A 16795-nucleotide genomic window follows, 5' to 3' on the forward strand; every position below is an offset into this window, starting at 1 on the left:
AAGGTGTTCGCTTTGTGTTTACTGATGGGTCGCGAATAATATTTCGTTTATCGGTATGTGCAAACTTAAGCTTTTCATTATTCTTTTAACATTTTGCAGGGTGAAAAAATCATTAGAAGTCCTCTTTTCAATCTTACGTCTCAGTCCATGTCATTTATAAGCTTGCCACATCACCATTGTCAATTGAACTAGATATCTTAAACACAATCATTTCATAAGTAATCTTTTTATGGTTTTTTGGCTGTGGTAGATTTTTTTGGTAGATGGAGGGAAACAGAAATAATAAAATTCGATTGAATAATAGTGTGTGTGAGAGTTCAAATTGTATAAGTTTTGAACCATGATTGGGACTTAGAATGAATACTCTCTCTTGTTTTGCAGGGTACTGGTTCTGCAGGTGCAACAATCAGAGTATACATTGAGCAATTTGAGCCTGATGCCTCTAAACACGATTTGGATGCCCAAATAGCATTAAAACCATTGATAGGTTTGTTACTTCCCCTTCTATGCTGTACATAACATGACCTGATTTGTGTTTGGAAATCTTATTTGCTACCTACAATGTTCAGATCTTGCATTATCTATATCGAAGCTGAAGGACTTCACCGGAAGGGAGAAGCCTACTGTTATCACATAAACCAAAAGGTATAGGCAAGTCCGCAAGTATAGATTCATTCCTGATTCCCCATCATTCAGGTATCCTAGCTAAGTTAGGCTTTCCACTTCCCCCCCCCCCCCCCCCCCCCCCCCCCCTCCAAACAAAATAGTTTAAAATATAGTGCTAAGTATAATTTTATTTGAATTGGAATAAAACATAACTGAATGTGTTCAGATAATCCCAAGAATAAGCTATTCCATGTATAATTATGTAGGCTGTTTTTGTAAAATATTCACACTTGAAAAATCAATGAATTTAACGTTCAATAGTTTTGCAAACTGAGGTATTACATGCCTGGTGGATGTTCATTTTGTGTTCCTTAATTCATTCATTTATACCTTTCCATCTAGGTGAACTTGGATGAAATATTATGGTAATTTTTTTCTCTCTTTTTTTGACAGCAATGCAACTTTCATTATTTACCAGTATATTGCTTTATTTATATTTATTTTGAAACAGAAAGATGCAGAGTGGTAAAACACGCTCACTGCCTCTCTGGTCCTTGCATCTAATTGAAAAAGAGAAGTGAAATACAACATCACTCATCCTACATCGTACACTTTATTCATGATGCCGTCAAGCTACCATATCACTCACCAGTAATCACTTAAAACAATCCAGTGAGTTTCAAGAAGAAAGCTAGTATAGTGGGGCTGCCAGACGTCTCTGTGTAGCGCCTGCCTCTTCCTTCCTGCCCTTGGTACTCTTTCTGGCACCTCCTCTGGCATTCGATTCTTTGACTTTGCCCTTGCCTCTGGCATCTCTGCTGGCACTGCTTCAAACTTTGTTGTGGGTTACGGTGGTGGTTTCCGGATAACTCTAAGTCACCTTCCTCGTAGCGCCCACCTTGACGTTCCTCTCTTTGCCTTTGTAGCTCTTCCTGGCACCTCTTCTGGCACTCGATTCTTTGCCCTTGCCTCTGGCATCTCTGCTGGCATTGCTTGAAGCGTTGTTGTGGGTCACGCTGGGGATTCTCGGATACCTCTAAGCCATCCTCCTCAAAGCGCCGGCTTTGGTGTTCCTCCTTTTGCCTTCGCAGCTCTTCCTGGCACATCCTTTGGCATTCCATTATTTGTCCATGCCTCCTGCATCTCTGTTGGCACTGCTCGAAGCGCTGTTGTGGGTCACGACCCTGGCTGATCTCCTCTACTTCATCATCCCTATCTCCATAACGACGATCTCTACTACTCTCCCTCTCCTGATACTTCTCCTGACACCTCCTTTGGCACTGCCATTGTTCGCTTTGACCACGCTGGCCCTGCCCTTTGGCATTTACGACGACACTGCTCAAACTGGTGCTCACGGTCATGGTGTGGGTTGATCATTATGTCGATCAACTCATCATCGCCTTCAGAGACCCACTTCTCACTCCCTCCTTTACCTTCACACTCATCGATACACTCTAACAGGCTGCTGCGCTGACTTCTGCAACGCTGCAGGCATTGCCAATGCTCATCACTCGATGCTTCATACTGGTTAGGAAAGCGGACTGCCAAACTGGAGGTTAAGAAAACTGAAAAAAACAGCAATAACAAAGGTAGCTTGAATTTCAAATTCATGATATCTGTTTAGTTACTAAACAAGTGCGAATGATGAGGTAGATTGTTTGATGTGTTAGTAAAAGATGAATTTTATAGACCGTGTGATAGTACGAAAATGCTAACAGTTGGTGCAAGAGTTGCCATGCAATGTGACTAGTGTTCTAGGGTTATACATCACGTGTCTTGCTCACTACTTCACACGGCGGCGAATTGGAGCTGCTACCTTGCTTCATTAGTCATTACATTGCTGCTGTATCATTCACTTGAATCACTTGACACGTTCGTGCTTGAAGATGTACGTCGCTGGAAGCCTTTTTGGAGAGAAACTTGATCCAAACACAAACAAAATTAAATCTACAAGTATTGATCCTAGGATTTGTTCAGCAGAAAACTCGTAAATTTGCTACAACTCATATATACGTTGATACATAGTACTTGCATCGCTTAGTTTTAGGTAGACTTGGCAATCCTGACCCAGATCCGATGACCCGACCCATGACCCAAAATCGACCCAAAATCAGTGACCCGAAATTGACCCAAAACCCGAATCAACCCGACCCGACCCATACTCGACCCGAAGTGGAAATGATCCGACCTAGACCCGAAATCCGAAATGACCCAACCCGAAACGACCCGACCCGAGATGACCCGACCCGAAGTTGACCCGAGACCCGAAACGACCCGACCTGAAGTTGACCCGACCTTTAACTTGAATTAATTGACCCAAATAGACTCGAAACCCAGAGTGACCTAAACCAAAATTATCTTATACCTGAAATGACCAGAATCTATTTAAATTAAAGACTTGACCTTAGCAAACCGAAATAGAAAAAAACCGCAATTAAATTGAATTAATTGACCCAAATCTATTTAAGCTAAAGAATTTTTTTTATCTTCCTATTTTTTTACTTTTATTTTTGTTTTTCTGTATTTTAGAATTTAGTCACTTTACCTTTTACTTATGGAAACTTGGAGGGAGTATTCCCGCTCATAATTTACCTCTTGTCCTCATAATGAAATACTTTTGGAGTTTTAGCCATTTGGGGGGAAGAATTTCCCACAATTTTAACCAAGTTAAAAGTTTTATTTTGTTTCCCTCTTGAATTTTCACTTTTAAGTTGTAACTTTGTTAATTGAAAATTTTTAATTGATCAACAAGTGTGTCCGTAATCTTACATCTGAATATGAGAATATTTCGCTTAATTAATAATACCTCCGTTTTTTTTAGTTGACCGTTTTGACTTTATTCACACACTTCTCTTTGACCGTATTTTGTGTTTTATATGTAATGAAAAATATAGTCATATAGGATCTTGAGTTCTTTAATTGGATAGTAGACTGGTAGATAGACACAAGCATAGTTACATAACTGCAATAGTTCATAATTCATTAGTTCATTATATACTAATAGTGATGAGACATCCTATGAAGTAATTTAAACCGGAGAGTCGGAGACTGAGCTATTAAGTAGCCCAGAAAAAGTTTAATCTAATCCTATCAAGTTTGAATTTGAGATCAAATTACCTTGAATAAGAAAAACCTTATTATGAGTTTCGTTTGAAAAAACTTGAACAAGAAAAACCTAATTATGAGGTATAAGTCGTATAACTCAATTTGTTAGAGCATCCCTTTTAGTTTCAGGAGATCCTGAAATTGATTCTCAATCTAAACACAAAAAAAATAAAAAATAAAAATAAAAAATAAAAAAATAACAAAGTCAATAAAAGTCAAACAATTACTATATTTCATGAAAAAAGTAGCCTTAATAAATGTAGTGAGTTTTTCGTCTAAAAATAAATAAATATATATACTGAGTTGAATTTAACTCAATGCATTGACCCGACTCGAAGTTTACCCGACCCGAAGTTGACCCAAAAATTGGACCCGAAAATTGACCCGACCCGAACTGACTTGACCCGAAAATTGACCCGACCCGAACTGACCCGACCCAAACTCGACCCGAAGTGTTGACCCGATACCCGACCCGATTATCAGTCGACCCGAAATGACCCGACCCATACCCGACCCGAAATGACCCATTTGCCAGGTCTAGTTTTAGGTGAGGCCGACTTGTGATAGCTCATTTGCAACACCCCCAAATTAATCACAGATCACCCATAAATATATATTAGCCATGTAATTTCACAATAATCAAGTTATTTTTAGAGGTAGTGAACGTAATATGTTACATTATTTTGCCGATTTTCATTCATCAATGAACTCTTTTTCAAGTAATGGCAGTTATAAACCTTGATCTTCTTCTCATTATCTCCCATCAACTTCGGGTTTACAGTATTTGAATACTGTATTAAGTTTTATGGTTATCTGTATTTAACTTTCAAACTCCGTAGCAGGGCTCAGAAGTAATAGTTTTCCAACACATTTTTTCTATAACGGGAATTTGTGAAGTTTTGTGACTCATCTAGTATAATTTTTGTATGAATTATGTGTTACTTTATTAAAAAAATATAAAAAAAAAATCATGTGCATTACTATGCACCTTTTGCCACGAGCTTAGGATATTTTAGAGGTGAGTTATTTGTTCTTCAGATAGGTTGAGTTATTTTGAGTCGGAAAATGTGTATGTCAATATGTGATGCTTGGTTCGAGTTGGTTTCGGATTTAAGTCATTGGGGTTAGGTTGGGTTAGGTTAGGTCATATTCTATTTATTGCTAATATTCTTATCATTATTAAACATTTTAGATTTCCCTCAAAAAAAAAAAAATAGACATTTTAGGTCGATCTAAATCATGTGATTTGCAATAAAAGTTTGATTGTAAATTGGGTGTGTATGGATCAGTTTTCTATATCTATAACTCTATGTTTTAGGTTGAATGTAAAATTTGATTATTCACTACTATTCATGCATCTTTTAATTGTAAATATTTAATAACATATAAGGTATAAATTATACGTTTATAAGTACTTTGTTCATAAGATATTCTATATTTATCTCAATGTATTTTTTTTCTTCTCAACTTTTACATCAGAATTACATTTTCTAAGTAAATTAAAACATACCCAAAGTCTCAAATTTAAGCCTCTCAAATGTTCTAGACATCTCCTCTTTTTAAAAAATAAAAAATAAATAAATGTATTTTCTCCATTTTTTAGTTGCATCACTTTTCGAAAAAGTAAGTTTTAATTTAGTTGCGACTTGCATAACTTTCCTATGTAACTAATAAATTCTCTCTCTCTCTTACCACATGGGCCTATTTAATTTGTCTCTCTATCTCTCTTTACTCCAAAAATTAACTAAGAGTCTATAAAAGTAAAAATAATATGTAAAAAAAAATGCAATTCAAATATCTCCACAAAAAGGTATAAAAATCTAATTATTTAGAGTTCGTTTGGCATTGTTGTGGTTTTCTGTTTTTTGGTTTTTTGTTTTTTAAAAGTATGTGATATATGTCCCATAATGAATAAAAAATTATTTAAACTTATTAAAATCATGATAATTTTGAAAACTGACAACAGAAAAGTGGAAACACATTTTCATGTTTCCTGTTTTTGGTTTTTGGTTTTAAAAAAGACAGGAAACTGAAAACCAAATATGATGTCAAACAAGCCCTTAATTATTGATGCAAATCATGCACCAGATGAGAATTTATATTAATATCTATTCGACCCCTAAAGAGGAGACAGAATACATAACTTCATGTCTTCATCTTTTGATCCTCTCATAGCACCAAAGAATTGAACCACCTGCCCCTGACCCAATCTAATGCTTTGAGAGTGTGAGCTTATCCATGAGCTTTGTCAGCTCTCATTCAACTCCATCTGCGACTGTAATAATACTTCACATCATGTATACTCTTACAATTTCTCTATTCAGGATTAATAATTATTTTTATTATAGTACGTATTATTATTATTATTCGTGTCTGTTAGTCTATAGCATTATTTTGAATTATTAACGTGGTTTAAATGTTAATCCGTATAAATATATATAATCCTATGTGGGATAACTAATAAAGGTTCTTGATTCTCCTTTTCACATCAAAGTTCTTATTTGTGATTTGCAACCACGATATTGAAAATTTACCGTGGTTTTCCGTACTTTATCATAATTGAATCTTTCAAGAAAGTTTACATATCCTAAGAATCGTTGTATAGTACGAGTACTCGTTAACACTTTTTTTTGTTTTTTTTGTGGCGTTAAGTAGTTGTCCCTCAATAATATTCACGAGTCATGACTTTATTCATGTTTCTTCTATTATTTGTTTATGGACTGAGAATCGCAACTTCACTAGATTGTCAATATCCACAATTGAATATATACCATTAATCGAATCTATAAAATATCTGATCTCAATATGAATCTAAACGGTAAGGGATTTGAAGAGTACCAACATCATACTATATTGATGTATATGTGCCACAAAATGTGTAATTTGTTAATTATTTTATAAACGACACCTGGTTTTTACTTGAAAACGTCATGACCACTTGTCAGAATTAATCTAATGCCTTGAATAAGTGAATATTTAAGCATTATTCTATAACTTTTTAGCATGAAAATTTAATTTCTTATGTTCAACCAAAACGTTGAATTTTAAATTGAAACTACCCATGCAGCCATGCATGACTATATGGATTCCCAAGTCGAGACCAAAAATTATCCAAAGACATTGATTAAAAATTTGTCCCCTTACAATAGGTACAAGTTAAAATTAATTTGAATGGGTCAAAACTAGGACCTAGCTAGTAAAAACTTGATTGATTAAAGAGAGCATATATAATTTTTGAAGAAAAAACAATGAATAATCAAGACAAACTTTTTTCTTTCTAAAGGATCCAAGAGCAATATCAAATCGTATCATCTTTGTTCCCCACATCCTAATTAAGCTTTGAAGATAAAAATAAAATTACACAAAAAATAAAAAGGCAAATAAACTTTTTGTGGATTATTAGGAAAGGATGAAAAGAATGGGTGTCCTGAAAAAATAGAAAAATATTCTCTTATAATCTAAGATTAGAAAGTAGTACAGATCATCCAACCTTGTTGGGTCTAACATTGTCGATGTCAAGGATGAAGGATATGTTCTTTGCCTTCAAACAAGGGACCTTATTTGCCCCACCTTTTATAATTAATTACACTTTAATTTGATTTACTATTTTAATTTGTTTATTTTTTCTTTCAATCTACTCATCATGTTACTTGCCTCTACTAATACAACTCTTTCTTTTGTCTTCTCCTTTTCAATCAATGTTTTTCTTGTCCTTTTTAATTTAGCATGTGTTAATTATTTTATCTTAAATTGTTTCCTTCCTCCTAATATTTAAATATTAAAAGGAATAGCATAATAATGTACATTATTGTTAATAGTTTTTATGTCAATTATTACACTACCGGGAATTCAAGTGAGGTTGAATCGACACAAGCCTTATTTATACTACCATTAAGAAAAAATTTATGAGATACAAACCTTGTCATTCATCTAGTTTCTACAAGTAAATTATTTTTAACTTTAATTTCACTCAAACTTGTAATATTGATAATTCTTATTCTTTTTCATTACGTGCTAGTACACTTTAATTTCTTCCGCATGCCCTTCTTAGTCTTTGTGCATAACTAAGGAAACAAACGCAACTACGTAAGTAGCTAGCTTAGTACTATTATCATATTATGCATGTTCGGGCGGGCCCCTGCCAGCCCCCCTTGTGGCTACGCCCTTGTGCATGTGATCAGTGTATGTTCTGTACTCCTGTGATTTCCTAAATGTTAGCAAGTTATAAGGTTTTACTAAGTAGGTTTGATGTGATTATTATACAATTAATTTAATGTTATACTCTATTTATCCTATGTTCAGATCAGTATACTCTCAAATTAAATTAAAGTACAATCTCCATAATGTGTGCCATGCATATATCCTACGGAAGTACGGAATAACATAAGAAAATGAACCGTACAGACTACGTACAGTGGAAAACTGGAAAGTATTACTAAAAGGACGGTTCTTAATGCAGCATGGTGGTATAGTGGTATGTGATGGACTGATGGATGTTTGTTGAATGTTCCGTTTTCGGATCTAGCTCTTCGTTTGAAGATCGTGCAAGCTCTTTGTAATATGTATCTTTCGTAACAAGAACGAGGGCCTGTTCTAATTTACTGAAAACAACTGAACTGAACAAAACTGATTGGGGCTGAACTGAATATAATAGAACTGAAATGAATTGTTTATGAGAGAAACAAATTAAGAACAAAACTGAACTTATTGGATCTGAACTGAACTGAACTAAAATTAAGCTAAACAGAACAAGCCCTGAGTATAATAATATATATATACCGATCCGTATTTTAAACTGTTTGTTGAACCAATCAAGATTTATCTTTCCGATCTACATATGCAAGTATCAAGTATGCAACACCAAAATTCATGTTATGTACGTAAGTACGTTAGAGATAGGATTTGAGGAGCTAAATCATCATCTGTATGTTTCTTAATTACGTATAATCTAGCTAACTGATAGCAATGAGATATAATATGGGAAGTTAAAATAGTTGGAGCAATTCAAGCAAGTACTAATATAGCTGTCCTAGTGCTCACGTAATTGTTTAGCTAGCTAGCCTTTAATATAAGCTACGAGTAGCATATTTATATATTCCGTCATGGCGTCATGTAAGTACATGACTTGTTCAATTCCGTCTAAAATATATGTCCGTGATCGAGTTCGTCTCGTGGTATTTATTCTTGTTTTTAACATTTACTTTTTGACAATTATAAGCTGTATAAGTTAAACTTGGTCTAGTGATAAGGATTATTATATCTTTTAACTTTGAGTTTGAGGGTTTAATCCTCGCTAAATACACTTTGAGGGTGAGAATCCCATGCCCACCCCCCTCACTCTTAAAGTGTCTGACCTGCAAATACCGAATGTATAACAAAATTATATGATTATTTTTCCTACTTTTATATTGGTATGTTATGATTATACCATAATACTCCGTAGCTAGACTTGTAAATAATTGAAAAAGGATTAATCAAGATTTCAAATTAAACAAAGTAAACAAATTGATCCTAAGTTGGTATGTTATGATAAATTGATGATAATGAGCAAATATTTAGAATTCCATTAGCATTCATAATATTTTATTATGCGTTTACAATGTCCATATATAAGTCCTAACTTTATTTATTTAAGCTCTTAGTGGATGAAACACTATAATAATATTGTTGTCCATTATTTTTTATCATCTATATGGAAAAATTGGATTGTTGCATGTCACATCGCACGCAAGAGTTCCAGAAACAACGTGTTACTCTAAATAAAAAAAGCATTTTTAATATTGCCTCACTTAGCTAAGTAATGTTTCCAAAAGAGGAATTTAGTACGTTACAAGGCTTAAATTATTTTTAACTAGTGGATGTTATTCATCAACATATAACATTTTAGATTTTAATGCTACTTTAAATTAAAATAGCACTTTTTATTTTTGATAAGAAATGGATTTTTGTCTTCTCGTGTGATAATGCTACTTTAAATTAAAATAGCACTTTTTATTTTTGATAATGTATGCGTAAAAGATAAAAATAAATAAATAAAATAAAAAGATCACACATTTTGAGGGCCAATCCAAATGCATTGGAGTACACAAGAATAAAAATCGTTAATCATGAATTGATTATTTACACCTTCATAAAGTCAATTTGATACATAATTTGTTTCATGGAAAATATTTCTAATTTCTTTCACAAAAAAATATGTCTAATTTTCCAACATTTGGAGGTTTCTAGTAATATATATACGAATGTCATCAATAATGTCTTAAATTAATTTTATGTTTCAACTTTCAAGCAATCCAATTCAAATTAAACAACCCTATCGATCCAAAGTATCCCAATTCTAACAACTTTGGTTGCCAAGAGTCGATCTTAGGCAATTAGTGGTAGCACTTTGTCACTTTTCTCTAAGCTTTACAAAAATCCTAATCCACATTATGCCAAACATAGTCACCTTGCTATGAAATATACATGACAAAGTCATCTTAATCTAGCATTATTTCTTCTTCTTTGGGTTTTCCTCTTTTTTCAACTTTATCTGTTCTTCATATAATATTGTCACAAAATAAGTAGACTGCTTTTGCACGAATGTTAAAGTATTTGAAATTAAAAAAGACTTGTTGAAGAACAAAAAAATTTGCCCCTTTAAAAAGTTAAATGCCAAATATTTTGGAAATTACGTAGGCAAAAAAACTAACATCACGAATATTTATACAAATGAAGAACTCAAACTTTTAATTTATGCATATAACCAGATACTGAGTGTTGGAGCTGAGTTAGCCTTGTAAGGGTTTTATCAATGATGTTGTCTAAACATTGTGCGCAACATTGATAATAATAAAATCGTAATGAATATGGCTATATTATTACTCGTATTTCATGACAAAGTTATGTGATTTTTCGTTAATGACAAATTACAAACATTTTAGAACTCAAAATTTGGGACTTGAGCAGAATTTGGTGACTCCAATAGCCATCAAACAGAAAGGTGACAGTGGTAAATGAAAGTTTAATTATTAAGAAATTCGAGTCGGACTGCTGCCATTTTTGAAAGTATTCCTATTCAACGAAGTAATGTCTAAACCCAATGATTCAAAAAAAAAAAGATAAAGATTTTCGGAACAAGGAAATACCTTTTTAATTGTTAATTGTCATAACACTTGGATTTGGATCAGAATTTTGAATTCAAATCGATTCTAAATGAGACAAAAGGGTATTTGAGACTGCTCAATAAATGAAATGCAAGATTTTCGTTTGAGCTATTCAACTTGAGTTATGACTATACAAATGATTTTTTTTAGGAAATAAAGAAATGAAAAGGACTTAATTCTTAGTCTAATTCATTTGATGATTTTATGGGCTTATTTGATTGGGCATTCTAATTTATATATACCTAACTTAGAATCATTTTTCTCGAGCCGTACGAGGAAAAAACCTCCTATACGTTTCCAAGGGGGGTGTTGTTGATTTAATCTATCCCAATGAGCCGTCTATCGAATCGTTGCAATTGATGTTCGGTGCCGAAGAGAAGGAAGAGATTTGCAGAAAGTGGGTTCACATCAATGATGCCCCTTAGAAGGCATAGAAGTCGATAATTTTGTTCTTTTTAAAAGTCAGCTTAATTTGATGTATTTCTGAATTACTGTCCGATTGACATTATTTTTTTAAATCATTGTTTTTCGTTATGTGATCATTAACCATACTCTTATTGAAATAAACAAAAATAATAAATTGTCCGATCCATTTCGAGTGAGGCCAAAGCTAATCATATCTTGGTAATTGTTGTTATGGCTCATCATGGGTCCAAAGATTGATGGCAACAACCTGCAAATTAAATTGTGGATCTTGGAGCATCATATCATATACATATCTAGGAAACTACATTATTTTCTAATTTACATGAATTTGGACATATATATATATATATATTATACACCAATTATATAAGTTTGCACGCATAATTAAAATAGAGTACATGGTTTGATTAATTCTGAAAATTCATTGAAAAAGCGCATAATTTGAATACACATACAATATATATACCCATTGATTACTGATACCATTTTTGCAGATTACACGAGTTATTGCTGAGAGCAAGACACAACATTCATTGGAGATTATTTTTTTTTGTCTTTTTTCAGTCTGTATTCTACACAAAATGATTTGATGTTGTCAGCAGTGAGCTCATGTTAGGTGAATTATCAACATACAACCCATTGGTTCTTTTGTTTTTTTTTTTTAATTTTTTTTAATTAAGTAAAAGACCCTGATTAGACTTTTATCCTCGTGGTTTTTTAATATATTACGTATCATTCACGGGTCATACACTTAAAAGTGCAAGAGAAGGGTTAAAGATTCTTACCTTCAAAAACTAGTAGATCAGTAGTTTAAGGTCATAAAGTCGAATCCTCAACCTATAATAGCAGGCCAATTTAAGTCTTAGATATTTTGTTCGGTTTATTGGGACGTCCAAACTGTACAACATAACATGTCTGTAAACACTTGATATTCTACTATTGAGCTTAGTGCGTTTAGCTATATGGGGTATGCTTTGAGAATAAATCTGCAACGGATCACGCGTCAAAATAAATCCATTAGGCCTAGACATATAAGTATATTCATGAAATATAATAGACTGGTTCAATAGAAACTTTAGGTCATATTGAGGCTATATTTTTAATTGAAATAAGGTATATTGATGTATGAATTTATAATGTTTTTTCTTTGATTTGTTTGCTCCAAATTATTTTGGTTTGTGCTAGTTTAATTTGATTGAATTTTAAATGTATTATATGCACACTAATATATAAGGGCAAATAAATCATTATATACGTAATAATTTTTCTAAGAAATACATAATACAATTTTAACAATAGATTAAAAGAGAAATTCTTCATTAGGTTGGAACCTTATATGTATAAAAGAATAATAATTAGGAAACAATTTTTAACCCTTTTGTTTTTACGTATAATTTAAGTAAGGATGGAGTTAAAAGCAATTTCTTTTTAATAATTATAAATTGAACGTTTATGACACCGATCGCTTTATTAATGTGTATATTTTAAAATAAGAACAATTTGCTAAATTGGTGCTAAAAAATAAAGAAATTACTAAAAAAGTGTTCACTTTAAAATATTTCTCAAAATATTGTTCACGTAGGATTGGAAAACTCTAAACCTAATTTTCTCCTTGATTAAGGTTTGAGTAACTAATAGAAAAAAACCCTCTTCGTGTCAAAAAAAATAATAATTTGATGGTATACATATTTATTAGGATTTTATTAGAAAAAAGTTCTCTTCAATGATTTTTTTAATCATAACATAGGTTCATGATTTCCGAACCTACATGGACACTAAATTGAGAAATAATTTTAGGTGAACACTATTCTAGTAATTTCTTTATTTTTCAACACCACATTGACAAATCATTCGTATTAATACTATACTTATTATATTAAATGCTTATATAAAACTGCTATCATAATTTATTATGATGATCATATTTTTTTGAATGAAGTTTTGTAGTGGCCCATGAGGATTGCCGCTCTTTGAATGGGCAGACAACATTGACAGATTATTGCACATGCCAACGAACAAAATCTCTCCTTTGGGTTGTTCATCATCTGGGCCCAGAATCTTTTACCTTGCTATGAAGCCTTAGGTAGTGTGTCACAATTTCATTGGACATCGGCATAGCTTTCTAGGGAGAGATTAGACCATATAGAATCTCGTGTAAAGTTATTGTATAACCAATTACTCAATTAGTAATAGGTGAATTATAATGAAGGTATTTTCCGCATTTAAGTTCAAAATTCAAATGAAAGGGCAGATACAATGTATGACCTACTCCATCTCAACCTTTCAATAAGGACGTCGATTTTGTTCATTTAAGTTAAAATAGCGTAATACAAAATCTAAATTTATGATCCAATTTAATTAAAATGATGCAAACAATTAAAATAGAAAGAGTAACAACTTAATTAGTATTGTTAGACACATAACAAACCATCTGACAAGGACTAATAGAGTCATGATCGATATACTATGAATTCATAGAGAGGCAGAGATCATAATTATACGGTCTACTCCGTATCATAGAAAGGTAATTAATAACCAATCTTGGTCATTTCAATGGCAAAAAGTTTCTTTTGCCTCCTCATTGTATCAAGTGGAGCAAAACTAACTAGTGGTAAGCATGGATACAAATCACCCATAAACAAAATTATGGGCCATTATTATCACATTTTTATTCGAATCTTTTTTACCAAATTGTCTTTTAAATGTCAATGAATAAATCTCATCAGCATCCATAAATTGATTTCCTCTCGAGTAGAAACTATTATTTGATCTAGTACCTTAGGCTAATGTGCCAATTACTTCACATGAAGCATGAAATGCATCAGACCCACCATGAAATTTTGCCAGCAATATATCTTCTAGTGTCTAGTATATATCGGAAACTTTTAAATGATAGTGATAATATGTGTCCACCATATGTCACTTCTATTAAATCGGTAATGACCCTAATAAGGCCTCTAACGCATAAATACAGAATGTCTAAATTGGACTCCGACTGTGAGAATCAATGAATTATAAATGGGATAGCTCAATAGACTAATATTCTAGTCATTTCTTTTTACACTTTTCAAAACATAATATTTTTTTTTTCTAGATATAGGTCTCATCACAACATTTTAGTGGGATGAACTATTCGTGAATTGACTTCTTTTATATATATATATATATATATATATATATATATATATATATATATATATATATATATATATATATATATATATATTTTAGAAGTTCCTGTGATATTAATTTTTTAGGGATAATTAATATTAAGATGGTATGATCTTGAGAAGAATCGCATAACTAAAACACATTAGTGGCTTCTTTATTTCCCTGGTGCATGTACCATTAATATATATCTTACCCATATTTGTCAAACTACATCCTCTAATATCAAGAAAATATGAAGATTGATATGTTTTGTCAATCAATCCAATTAAAGTCAAACATTTTAGCAATATGATATTTTGGATATTCCTTTCATTGAAAAGCAACATTTTATTCTATGAAGTTATCATGTTCACTTTTACAGTTTCACCAATGTCATGTATAATATACATAAGTTTTACGAACTGATAATGCTTTTCAAACTTTGCTTTCTAGGTAATAAAATATCACTAATCTATCAACACTATCATTATCATTTTCATTCTCATTGATGTCACGTAGAATGTCTGAACATGAATATTTCAAACTGTTAATATTTTATGAAGTTTAAGTTCGGGGTAAAAATTGTAATTAAGCTAGAACTCTTAAATATCAATCCGATCCAATAGAAGTAATGATAGGATCATTTCTAACTAGAATTAGATTTGGACACTCAATATGAGTGGACATATTTTGTAAAAATGTATTCGATTTCATTGTTAAGTACTAGTGTGTGATTATTATGCGCCCTAATAATTTTTTTTTGTTTTGTTTTTGTATTTTTTTTTTTTTTTTTTTTTCAAATTTTAAGAGTTTCACTTTATAGTCCAATTGTTTTAAAATGACATCTCAATTTGGGCTTTGTTAGTGGGCTTCCTTAACTTATAAGTTTGACAATAACTTTTAGTGCTTTGATGTTTTGATCGGTACAAAATACGTAGTATGAAAATACTTTCTAATGTAAATGTTAGTGTTAGGCCAAATAATGGTACATACTTATTAACTTTTGAATTATTGCTTTCCAAAAGCTAACAAAACTAACTTTTGGAGGGGTGTTTGTCAAATGTCAACTAAATACATTTACAAAGTTTAATTATATCAACAATTAGTTTGTAATGAACACTTTTACCAAAAAATAGACTTTTTTTTTTTTTTTTTTTTTTTTTTTTTTTTTTTTTTTTTTTTTTTTTTGAAGAATACCAAATAGCTACTTTGACTTTACTTCTAACAGCTAAAATGTACACCTATCCTCACATAGTCACATCTATCATCTACTTAAATTACACAGTCACCATCTACCATGACAATTACTCCGTTGAACACAATTCAATGTAGAAGTAATATCCGTAAAGATAAACTTGCATAAATACTACGGAGTAATTTTTATTTTTTATTTTTTGATGAAAAATGATTATTTTTTGAAAAAAAATGAACTTCCGTTATTGTTAAACATAAGGAAGATTGATCACACTAGTTTTATGTCCGGACGATGCCTAGAAGGTTGATAAAATTTTAAAATAATATTTTCACTTGAATGTTAAATATGGTCAAATAATAATTCGTTCTAATAATTTAGGATATTTAAATATATGGTATCATATGAAGTGTACTTTTTGTGTCCGAGTGATGCCTTGGTTGATAAAATTTTAAGATAATATTTTGACTTAAATGTTAAATACGGTCAAATAATTAATAACATACCGACTAGATTTATTTATTATTATATTTTTCTAAAATAATAATGAATTAATTATTGTATTTCCAAGAATTGGAAGCAATATAAACGTCCAAGTGAAGAGATTAAATATTAAAAAGGTTATCAATGTAGTAGTCCGTACAAAATTAGGCCTAGAGTTTCATGTTAGCGGTGAAGTTAATATTTGGGGCAAAGCCCGATAGCCATATAGTAAGAAATGTGGGCCGGTGGTGACCCATGTTATGGTAACATCGCTATACTACTTAATACTCCCACATAATATGTCAACTTTTAGGCACTCTCTTGCATTTAAGTGCAATGTACAAAACCTCTCTTTTATAATTTTATCCTAAGTTTGCAGTTGAAACTAAATCTAGCTCGACGGGTTAAATTCTTAAAAAGAATGTACTCTATATAAGATTGAATCTTGTTTAAATCATTACACTTACAATTTTTACTATGCTTAAAAAAACAAAATTAAACAACTGAAAACTGAAAGTGTACGGTGCTTATTTTTTGTGTCTTTAGCCTTAACCTTATTTTCTTATTATTACAGATTTTTTTGGTCTTATATCATCATTTTCTGTATCTTTTCTTCTGTCAAAAAACGATGGTTGATTAGAGTATCGTTTTTAATTTGGTTCCAACGCCATATTGCTTTCTAAGCTCA

This window comes from Chenopodium album, chromosome 10 (assembly GCF_948465745.1).
Source record: "Chenopodium album chromosome 10, dcCheAlbu1.1, whole genome shotgun sequence".
NCBI lineage: Eukaryota > Viridiplantae > Streptophyta > Magnoliopsida > Caryophyllales > Amaranthaceae > Chenopodium > Chenopodium album.